Source organism: Typha latifolia, chromosome 3 (assembly GCF_019914945.1).
Source record: "Typha latifolia isolate L0001 chromosome 3, TyphaL0001v2, whole genome shotgun sequence".
Taxonomy (NCBI): Eukaryota; Viridiplantae; Streptophyta; class Magnoliopsida; order Poales; family Typhaceae; genus Typha; species Typha latifolia.
In genome coordinates this window covers 6,897,228-6,906,725 of record NC_133088.1, presented here as the reverse complement: position 1 = coordinate 6,906,725, position 9,498 = coordinate 6,897,228, and positions in this window count along the sequence as shown.

Here is a 9,498-nt window from a genome sequence, read left to right as displayed (position 1 = left end):
GCGGTGCAATGCAGCGTAGCCGGTATGAAAGTCGCATACTTTGAGAACCGATCCACCACAACCAACACTGAGCCAATGTCCCCGACCTTTGGCAAGCTCGATGTGAAGTCCATAGAAACACTTTCCCATGGCCGCTCAGGAACGGGAAGCGGTACCAACAACCCATAAGGCTTCGCGCACTCCACCTTGTCTTGTTGGCAAATGAGACAAGTGCGCACGTACTCTTCGACGTCTTCCCCCATCTTTGGCCAATAATATACTCTTTCCACAAGAGCCAAGGTCCGATGTATGCCCGGATGACCTGCCCACAAGGTGTCATGACACTCTTTGAGCAGTTTTCTTCTCAAGTTGTTCGCCTGGGGCACGTACACGCGGTTTCCTTTTGTCATGATGAGTCCCTCTTGGACCTAAAACCGTCGCGTCTTGCCTTCGTTTACAAGCTTCTTGAGGGTCTCCGCCATCAGATCACTTTGCATCCCCTCGCGAATCTTCTTCAGAAGCGACGCTTGCACTTGGCTTATACTCTCATTCGCCACCACTTTGAGAGTAGCAAGTTCAGCCTTGCGGCTTAAGGCATCCGCAACCTAATTGGTTCGACCTGGTTTGTATTCCAAAACCATGTCAAATTCAGCCAAGAAGTCTTGCCATCTTGCTTGCTTTGGAGAGAGCTTCTTTTGAGTTTGGAAGTAACTCAAGGCAACATTGTCGGTCTTCACCACAAAGTGAGCCCCAAGGAGATAATGCCTCCAAATACGAAGGCAATGTACGACCATCGTCATCTCCTTTTCATGCACCGTATACCTCCGCTCCGTATCGTTCAGTTTGTGACTTTCGTAAGCAACAGGATGTCCTTGCACAAGAACTCCTCCGATGGCATAATCGGAGGCATCCGTGTGAACTTCAAACGGAAGGGAGTAGTTTGGCAACTGCAATACGGGTTCCTCCATCACCGCTCTCTTCAAGTCTGCAAAGGCTTCTTGACATTTGCTTGACCACTCCCATGAGCGGTCCTTCTTCAGCAAATCAGTCAGCGGCACAGCCCTCCGCGAGTAGCTTGCAATGAACCACCGATAATAGTTGACAAGTCCCAAAAACGAACGAAGTTCTGTCACCTTCGAAGGACTCGCCCAGTCATGAATGGCATGGACTTTTTCCTCATCCAAGCGAATGCTTCCTCCGCCAACTTTGTGTCCAAGGAACATGATTTCCTCTTGTGCAAAATAGCACTTCTCCTTCTTCACATAGAGGGAGTTGTCCCTTAGCACTTTGAAGATGGCTTTGAGATGTTGGATGTGCTCTTCCAACGTCTTGTTGTACACCACGATGTCGTCGAGGTAGACCACCACGAACTTGTCAAGGTACTCATGGAACAGCTGGTTCATGAGTGTGCAAAAGGTTGCAGGGGCATTCGTCAAGCCGAATGGCATCACCAAGAATTTGAATGCGCCATAACATGTCACACACATTGTCTTTGCCTCATCACTTTCCGCAACTCTGACTTGCCAATACCCCGACCGCAAGTCCAATTTGGAGAAGTACCGTGCTCCTCCAACTTGATCAAACAAGTCCGCAATGAGAGGGATTGGGTACTTGTTCTTGATCGTCACTTTGTTCAAGGCGCGATAGTCTACACATAGTCGTAGACTTCCATCATGCTTCTTTTGGAATAGCACCGGCGCCCCAAACGGTGCCTTTGAGCTGCGAATCAACCCGCCTTTAAGCAACTCGTCAAGTTGCTTCCGAAGTTCCACCAACTCCGGAGGAGACATGCGATATGGTGCACGGGCTGGAGGCTTTGCCCTTGGCTCCAATTCGATCTTGTGATCCACCGCTTGCCGAGGAGGCAAGGTCTTTGGCAATTCGGGCGGCATTACATTCCCAAACTCCTTCAAAACCCTTGCGACCCCAAGAGGAATTGGGCCATTCTCCAAAGGATCCGCCTCAAGGTTCAAGGCCGCCAAGATTGTTTGCTCACCCTTCTTGACACCCTTCTTCAGCTAAAGTGCTGAAAGTTGCTTTGTCTCCTTCGTCGTCGTCTTCGCCATTGGGATGACACAAGGGGACTCATCCCCCATCATGCAAAGAGCATTAAGAAATTCCATCCCAAGAATGACTTGGAAGTCATCCAAAGGAACCGCCATGAAGTTGGCCTTGTCTCTCCAAGACCCAACCGCAACATGCACATCCTTCGCTTGCCTGGCGATCGGTTGAGACTTCGAATTCACCACCTTCATTCGACTTGAGTCCTTCGAAAGGAGTAACCCAAGTCGTTGTGCTTCATGGTCCGCTATGAAGTTGTGAGTGGCACCCGTGTCAACCAACACCTTCGTCGGCTTTCCATTGAGCTCAATGTCGACGAATATTAGCTCATTTGGCTTTTGGTTCTTTGAAGGCAAAGACTTCCGCTTCTCCCCCACTTGAGCCTTGAGGGCATCTAGAAGTCACAATGCCCCCATGCGAGGGCCCTCCGTCGACTTCTCATCGTCGCTCTCCGAACTTTGCTCTTGGGCTTGCACTGCATTGAGCGACTTCCGTTGCGGGCAATTCTTCACAAAATGTGGCCCTCCGCATAGGAAGCACCCCTCCTCGGGACTCTTGTTTGGCTTCGCACCCTTTTGCCATGATCCCTTCTTTTTGCTTTGCATCACCCCTTTGCCTTTCAGCCTTTGGGGCTTTGCATTGCTCATTGAAGGTTTCTTCTTTGGATTTTCACGGGTAGAATAATCCGTCAAGCGCTCCGCCGCAACTTAGGCTGCCGCTAAGTCAAGAATGTCCCTATTAGGTTTTTATTTGTTGCCAATTGTGTACAAAATATTCTAAGTGTATTTTTTTCATGTATATGAGCTTTACACAAGTCTAGAATATCTCTGGTTTGAAGAATTGCAAGATTATTGGAGAAAAGCCGTTGAGTTCACACCGCATTCACAAACGCGTTCGAACGCGGGTACTACGTTCACACAGACAGAGAGCCGTGTTCATAAACACGTTTGAACGCGGGTACTACATTCACACAGATAGAGAGCCGCGTTCACAAACGCATTCGAACGCGGGTACTACGTTCACATAGACGGAGAGCCACGTTCACAAATGCATTCCAATGCGGGTACTGTGTTCACACAGATCGAGAGCTGCGTTCACAAACGCGTTCGAACGCAACCTGAAGAATTCAAGTTGTCGCGTTCGAACGCACTCGAGCCCGTTCGAACGCACCTGAGTTCAAGTCATGCCGTTCGAACACACCCGGGCCGCGTTCGAATGCAGCAACGAAGTTTGATAAAATTGGACTTTCGTGAGTACGTATAAGACTTGGATTTGGCTCTATCTTGGAGATCATATATAAGGATTGTGATGCCCTATCTTGAGGGTAGTTGAAATAAGCATTATTGAAGGAGACTTCTTGAGGCTACATCGGTTCTTCAACTATCAAGGTTTCACTCATCTACAAAACATAATCTTTCGTCTTAAGGGCTATCTAGACGAAAGATCAATCTCGAGGGTTACTGAGATTGGACTTCAATCACGAGAAGCAGTGAATCGTGGGTTCTAGCGAGCAAGACTGAGAAGAACAAAGTCGTTTGGATCGACGGGTTGTTTTGTGAGTCAGTCTTATAACTGCTACTATTCTAGTGATTGGTTTTGATCCGAGTTTGGATCCGTGGTTTTTTCCCATTTGAGTTTTCCACGTTAAAATCTTGGCGTTCATCTCTGCTTTCGTTCCTAATATTTCTACGGACTTTTACTTAAGCGAACGAGTGATACCATTGCCTAGTATTTAGATACATACTTGTGTCTAGGGGTTTTTCAATTGGTATCAGAGCAGATTCTCTCACCTTTGAGAGAGATCAGATAGGCATGGATTTTCATAGAGATGGACCATCATCTATTAAACCTCCTATCCTAGATGGATCAAATTAGGGATATTGGAAAGCTAGGATGAGAGCTTACTTGAAGTCTATAGATGAACGAGTATGGTTTGCCGTTGTGAACGGTTGGAGTCCACCAATGTACATGGTGGATGATAAACTTGCTGATAAACCGATAGAGTCATGGGATAGGTCAGACTATGAAAAAGTTGGATGGAATAGCAAGGCAATAAATGCAATTTTTAGTTGTGTTTCTTCGGAAGAATTTAGAAGAATCTCTACTTGCGAGATAGAAAAAGAAGCTTGGACGATCTTAGAAACTACTCACGAAGGAACTATGGCTGTAAAACTTTCTAAACTTCAGAGGTTGACTACTAGTTTTGAAACTCTACGTATGGAGGAGAATGAGACATTTGACGAGTTTTATGCAAAGCTGAGTGATATAGTCAACTCCAGTTTCAACCTAGGAGAGAAAATTCCTTAAAACAGAATTGTCTGTAAGATCCTTAGGTCTCTTTCAAAGAGGTTTCAGGCGAAAGTTACAACTATTGAGGAAAGTAAGGACATCGATTATATAAAAGTTGAACAATTGATAGGAAATCTACAAACATTTGAGTCCAGCCTTTCAAAACCGAGGAAGTCGAAAGGGATTGCCCTATGGAGAAAGTGGAGAGCCTATCACCGAAAACTTTCAAGTTTCAAATATCATTGATAAACATCCTTTTTCTTGGAAGGATTACCAACGTATTTTGAAATATAAGATGGTTGTAAGTCTTAATGAATTGATAACACATACGAATTGAAAGTGAAGCTCGTTCTAGAGATATACTTGAAAATTTAAGAGAAAAATATTGAGAAGAAAGACAATGTTCACAACATTGAGAATTCAACATCCAATTCAAATAAAAAAGGTGATATGACTCGATCTCGGAGGATAGGCCGAATGGGGTTGCAGGAATGTAGTCTGTGCAGCTGGTGAAGAATATTCACCAAATATTCGTCTAATTTTAAAAAATTACAAAACCAGATGGGTTTATTTTCTAACCTTCAGATCTACATTTGATATTCAATGCTTCTCAGATTTGGAATGTATCTAGGGTTGTAAAAACTAGATTTATATGTATGGTCAAGTTATACAACTTATGCAAGATTAAATCATATAAAAAAATCAAGTCAAAAGATGAAAAAAGAAGTTATAAGCTTCAAGTTTCAGCTCATCTAGATAGTATTAAGTGTTAAGAGCATCTAGATAGTCAAAATGCATCACTTAAATAAACTTAAGTGGTGTCCAAATTGGATAAGTGCGGTATGCGTAGGACAACAAAGGAAAGTTTTAAATCAAAATAGATTTGAGAATCCTTTGGTGGTATATCCTAGCACAAATCAAAGATATTTCTAATATCTAATTAAGGAGCTAAGAGATTAGATAACTGATTGGAAGGAGAACTCTAGAAATTTCACTCTCATCTTAGAGGAGCTATCTAGTTTTTTTCTCAAGAAGTTTATGCTCTATATTTGAATGAGAAGACTTCTACACTAGTCTGATCATGTAGCATTAAAAGAGCTGAACATTTGTCAACATCAAACACATCGATGCACACACTTTTGAGGATTTATTCATCACTCAAGTGCTTACTAAAAGGAGACGATTTTTTCATAATAATAGTTAATCAGGTGGTTCCTACTCAAGAGGTTACTTAAATATTGCGACATTAAAATGTCGGAAGGAGTTGTAAATAAAAAAAAATTCCATTGCTTAGTTAAACAAGATTAATCGACTTTGAATGGATTTGTCATTTTTTTTCCTTCTCTATGTGAGATTTTTCACGTTAAAAGAATGTCAACTTATATTAGCCCTATTTGTTCTTTCTATCCGTATTTGAATTTTTATTTTCTACTCTTATTCAGATTTACCATACCAACCTAAGGTCAATTTTCTTCATGGGAGTAGGATTTAGATTTGTTAATTGATTTTGGTTTTCAAAGTTCGATTTTTATTTTAGTTTTCTAAACCTAGTATTACTCAATTTTCTTAAATCAATTCAGATTCAATTTTTTACTTTCTATATTTATAAAGTTAGTCGGTCTAAGGCTCTTACCTCTCCCCTGCAAATTTTCAACTAGACCTGCATGACAAAGATTATGGATGAACATCAATTATACAAGAATTGTTATGACAATATGAATTGTTGTACAATATTTACAATAATCACTAGAGAGCATCTCGAGATATTTATCTTGGTTGGTTCAACTCCCTTCTCCTTCAATTTCTTCAATCAGGTTACTTAGTAAATAGGGAGACCAAAAGATAATCATTCATGATGCATGCCCAGGAATACCGAGTGAATAGATATTTTCTAAATACCGAGCTAATTCAAGTGAGCAAGTATAGTTGCTCCTTTGGAATAGAATATTAGCAAATAGGTGCAGTATGTAAATTTTGACAAAATTATGGATCTTTGCTTCAAAATTGCTATCAAACAAATGTTATAGGACAACCTCTAGTCTCCACCCGTTGTTCAAACTAGAGTTATTGAAATGCCTTCGTAAGAAAGAAATCTATTTGATCAGAAGTTTCTCCTCTTTATTCATGTCTTTATTCACCATCTTCGGGTCCATTCCAAATTTCAACTTCTTTGCCTTTCAATGGCAAATCCTCTACAATAGCAATTTCCTCCAACTTTCATGTAAAAATTTGGTTCCCAATAAAAAATGTGATTCCACCTCTCCAACAGTTAATAATATATGTTAGCAACACTTGATCCTAGTGAACACTAGGGAAGTCAAAGATGAACCGGAACAACATAGTATCTATGACTCTCTTGTGAGCCTCCTACACATACTATTATTGAATAGAAAGCTTGGAGGCCTAGTAATAGAAAACAACCTTGCGCGATGTGAATAGATTATCTATTAGTAACAATGAATTTTGGATAGAGGACTAGCGAATTACATATGTTATTAATAGGTTGCGTAGGTTAGTGACATAATAGATTACACAAGTTAACGACAAATTATGTAGGTTAACATTTCTTCGAATTGACTCGAATGCAACAATGAAATGACTAAATGATTATAGGGTTGTGATTTTAAAATAGGGTTTACTCATGGTACCCAAACTACTTGATATAACTTAATGTTGATGATACTAGCATGCCTTCTTCTTCTTGGAACATTTTTTTGGCGACAAATATATTGATTGACAACAAAAAAATGGAGATAAAGGAAACCTAATAGTCAAAATAACTCTCTAAATACTTAGATGAACACAGAACAACTATGATAGATCAAATATAGAGTACAAATGGAAAATAAGCATGACTACAAATAATCAAATACTAGAAGTGCATATGAAGATGGAAATTAATGTTGAAAATGAGATGAAAGAAGAAGATTGCTTAGAGTTTAGGGTTTACTAACAAATGAGAGGAACGAAGAAGATGATAAATGATGATGAAAACTAATATTGAAAATACTTATAAAAACTCAACTTATGAAGAAAAATCACTAGCTTCAAATATAAATTACACTAGTTTTAACCTACCTTTTTAAGGAGATGGACAGTTGCAATGCTCGTGAGGGATAAAATAATGAATGTAATCCATCGCATATCTCATTTGATCCATGGCGTATCTTATATGATACATTGCGTTATCTCCCATATTCATTTATTCAAACAAATCATTTATTATTACATGTCAAATGGGATTAAAAAGGCATGTACTTTTAGATTGACACTTATTCTTCTATTCTATATAATTTTATTGAGAAATGCCTCATGAATCGAGGTAATATAGCCATTTCATTTCTCATATCTCTAGTTGTCAGAACTATTTTAAAAGTAAGGGAATAACAAATCGGTTAAAAATAGTGAAATTGGGTGATTTTCAATGCGAACATGAAATGGAAAAAAAAAATTACTATATCAAATTTATCTTAGATTTAGCAGGCAAACACTTTTCTTCTTTTTTTTAATACCTAATGGGCTCATTTGGTTAGTGTATATAGTTTGTTTCGGGATAACTTTACTCTAAATACAAATAAAATACCTATATAATTTTATTCTTATTTTTCTTATTACTAGACTATGAATAAAAATAGTCAAATAAGGTCATTTTAAGATGTAAAGACTAAAATGCCCTCAAAATATATAATAATAAGACCAAAATGTTCAATTGGCCCATAACATGCCTTATTGATAATCAAAATATTCAATTTGTCCAAAACATATTTTATTGATGATTTCCTTTCAGGATTATCTTGAGCGTACGTCAGAGCTATTTAAAGAGATTGATCTCTGCGCTACCAAATTGATAAGCTCTGATACCAATAATAAGGCTACGAAATAATTCCTTCAAGATTTGAATTTATTGTAGAAAATAGTCCACGCAATCGAGGAAAAATATTCATCAAATATTTTTCTATAGTTAGACAATTACAAAACTAAGTGGAATCAATCTATAACTTCCTGATCTACGTTTTTGATATTTACGCCATTTGCAGATTCGAACTACAACAAGGATAAAAATAAGATATAGTGCGGGTGATGGTGGTGATGGCGGGTGGAGTGGATGTTAAGGTTATGGATGGTAATAGAGATGAAGGTAGATGGGTGATGTAGTTTAAGGGATATAGAGGAATGGGAAGAAGTGGTCAAGATCCCAAAGAAGAGGGAGGACTTGATAGACGAGAGAGATTAGAAGTTAGGAGAGATCTTGCCAATGGTAGAGGTGATAGGTTAGTGAAGATGGAGGAGGGAGATTAGGGTAGAGAGATTAGAGAGAAGATAAGAGGCAAAAAATCAATAATCTAATAGTATAATGATTTTGGCTGTCATCCACACCTTTATAGAGGTTATCCAATAAACCCTAATAATAATAATAATTAACCCTAATCCTAGTGGAATGCTGTCGATCGCGTTCGAATGCACAAAAGGCATTCTCTATATATGCGAACGTGATGTAGACGTTTAAATGCAACGTTCAAACAGGCTTGATCACGTTTGAACGCACATTACATGTTCTCTGTATTTGTGAACCTGATGCAAGCGTTCACAAAGGCGTTTGAACATGCCCCCAATTGCGTTCAAACGTGACCTACAAAATATTTATTTTAATAAAAATAAATAACTAATGCAATAAGAAAAGATCCTAACTAAGTGTATTTTTACTTAATTGTCATTGAAAATTTTTAAATATTATAATTTCTACTACATTCTTTGAAATATCATAATTGCTAGTGAAATTATTATGCTCTTTTAAAATATGTTATTCCCATAATTAAATATAAACATGATTGAAACAAAACTTAGTTCTAAAGAAAAAGACTATTTTATCTTTGCATAAATAATTAAATAGTTTAAAAGCTAATCCAATATTTTACCAAATACCATAATACAATGAAGTTTATCTTATTTTATATTAGATAAAATTTACTGATAAGTATTTTACATTCTAAAATTAAAAAATAAGAGCATTTTGGTTATTTATCTATGTTCATTAACTTTAATAATAATCGACTAAAATAATTCTATTAAAAACTAACCATAATGGCAATTATGAAAGAGCCAAATATTTTAGTTGTAATTATAATATTTTAAAGAATATAATGGTAATTATGATATTTCAAAAGTTTT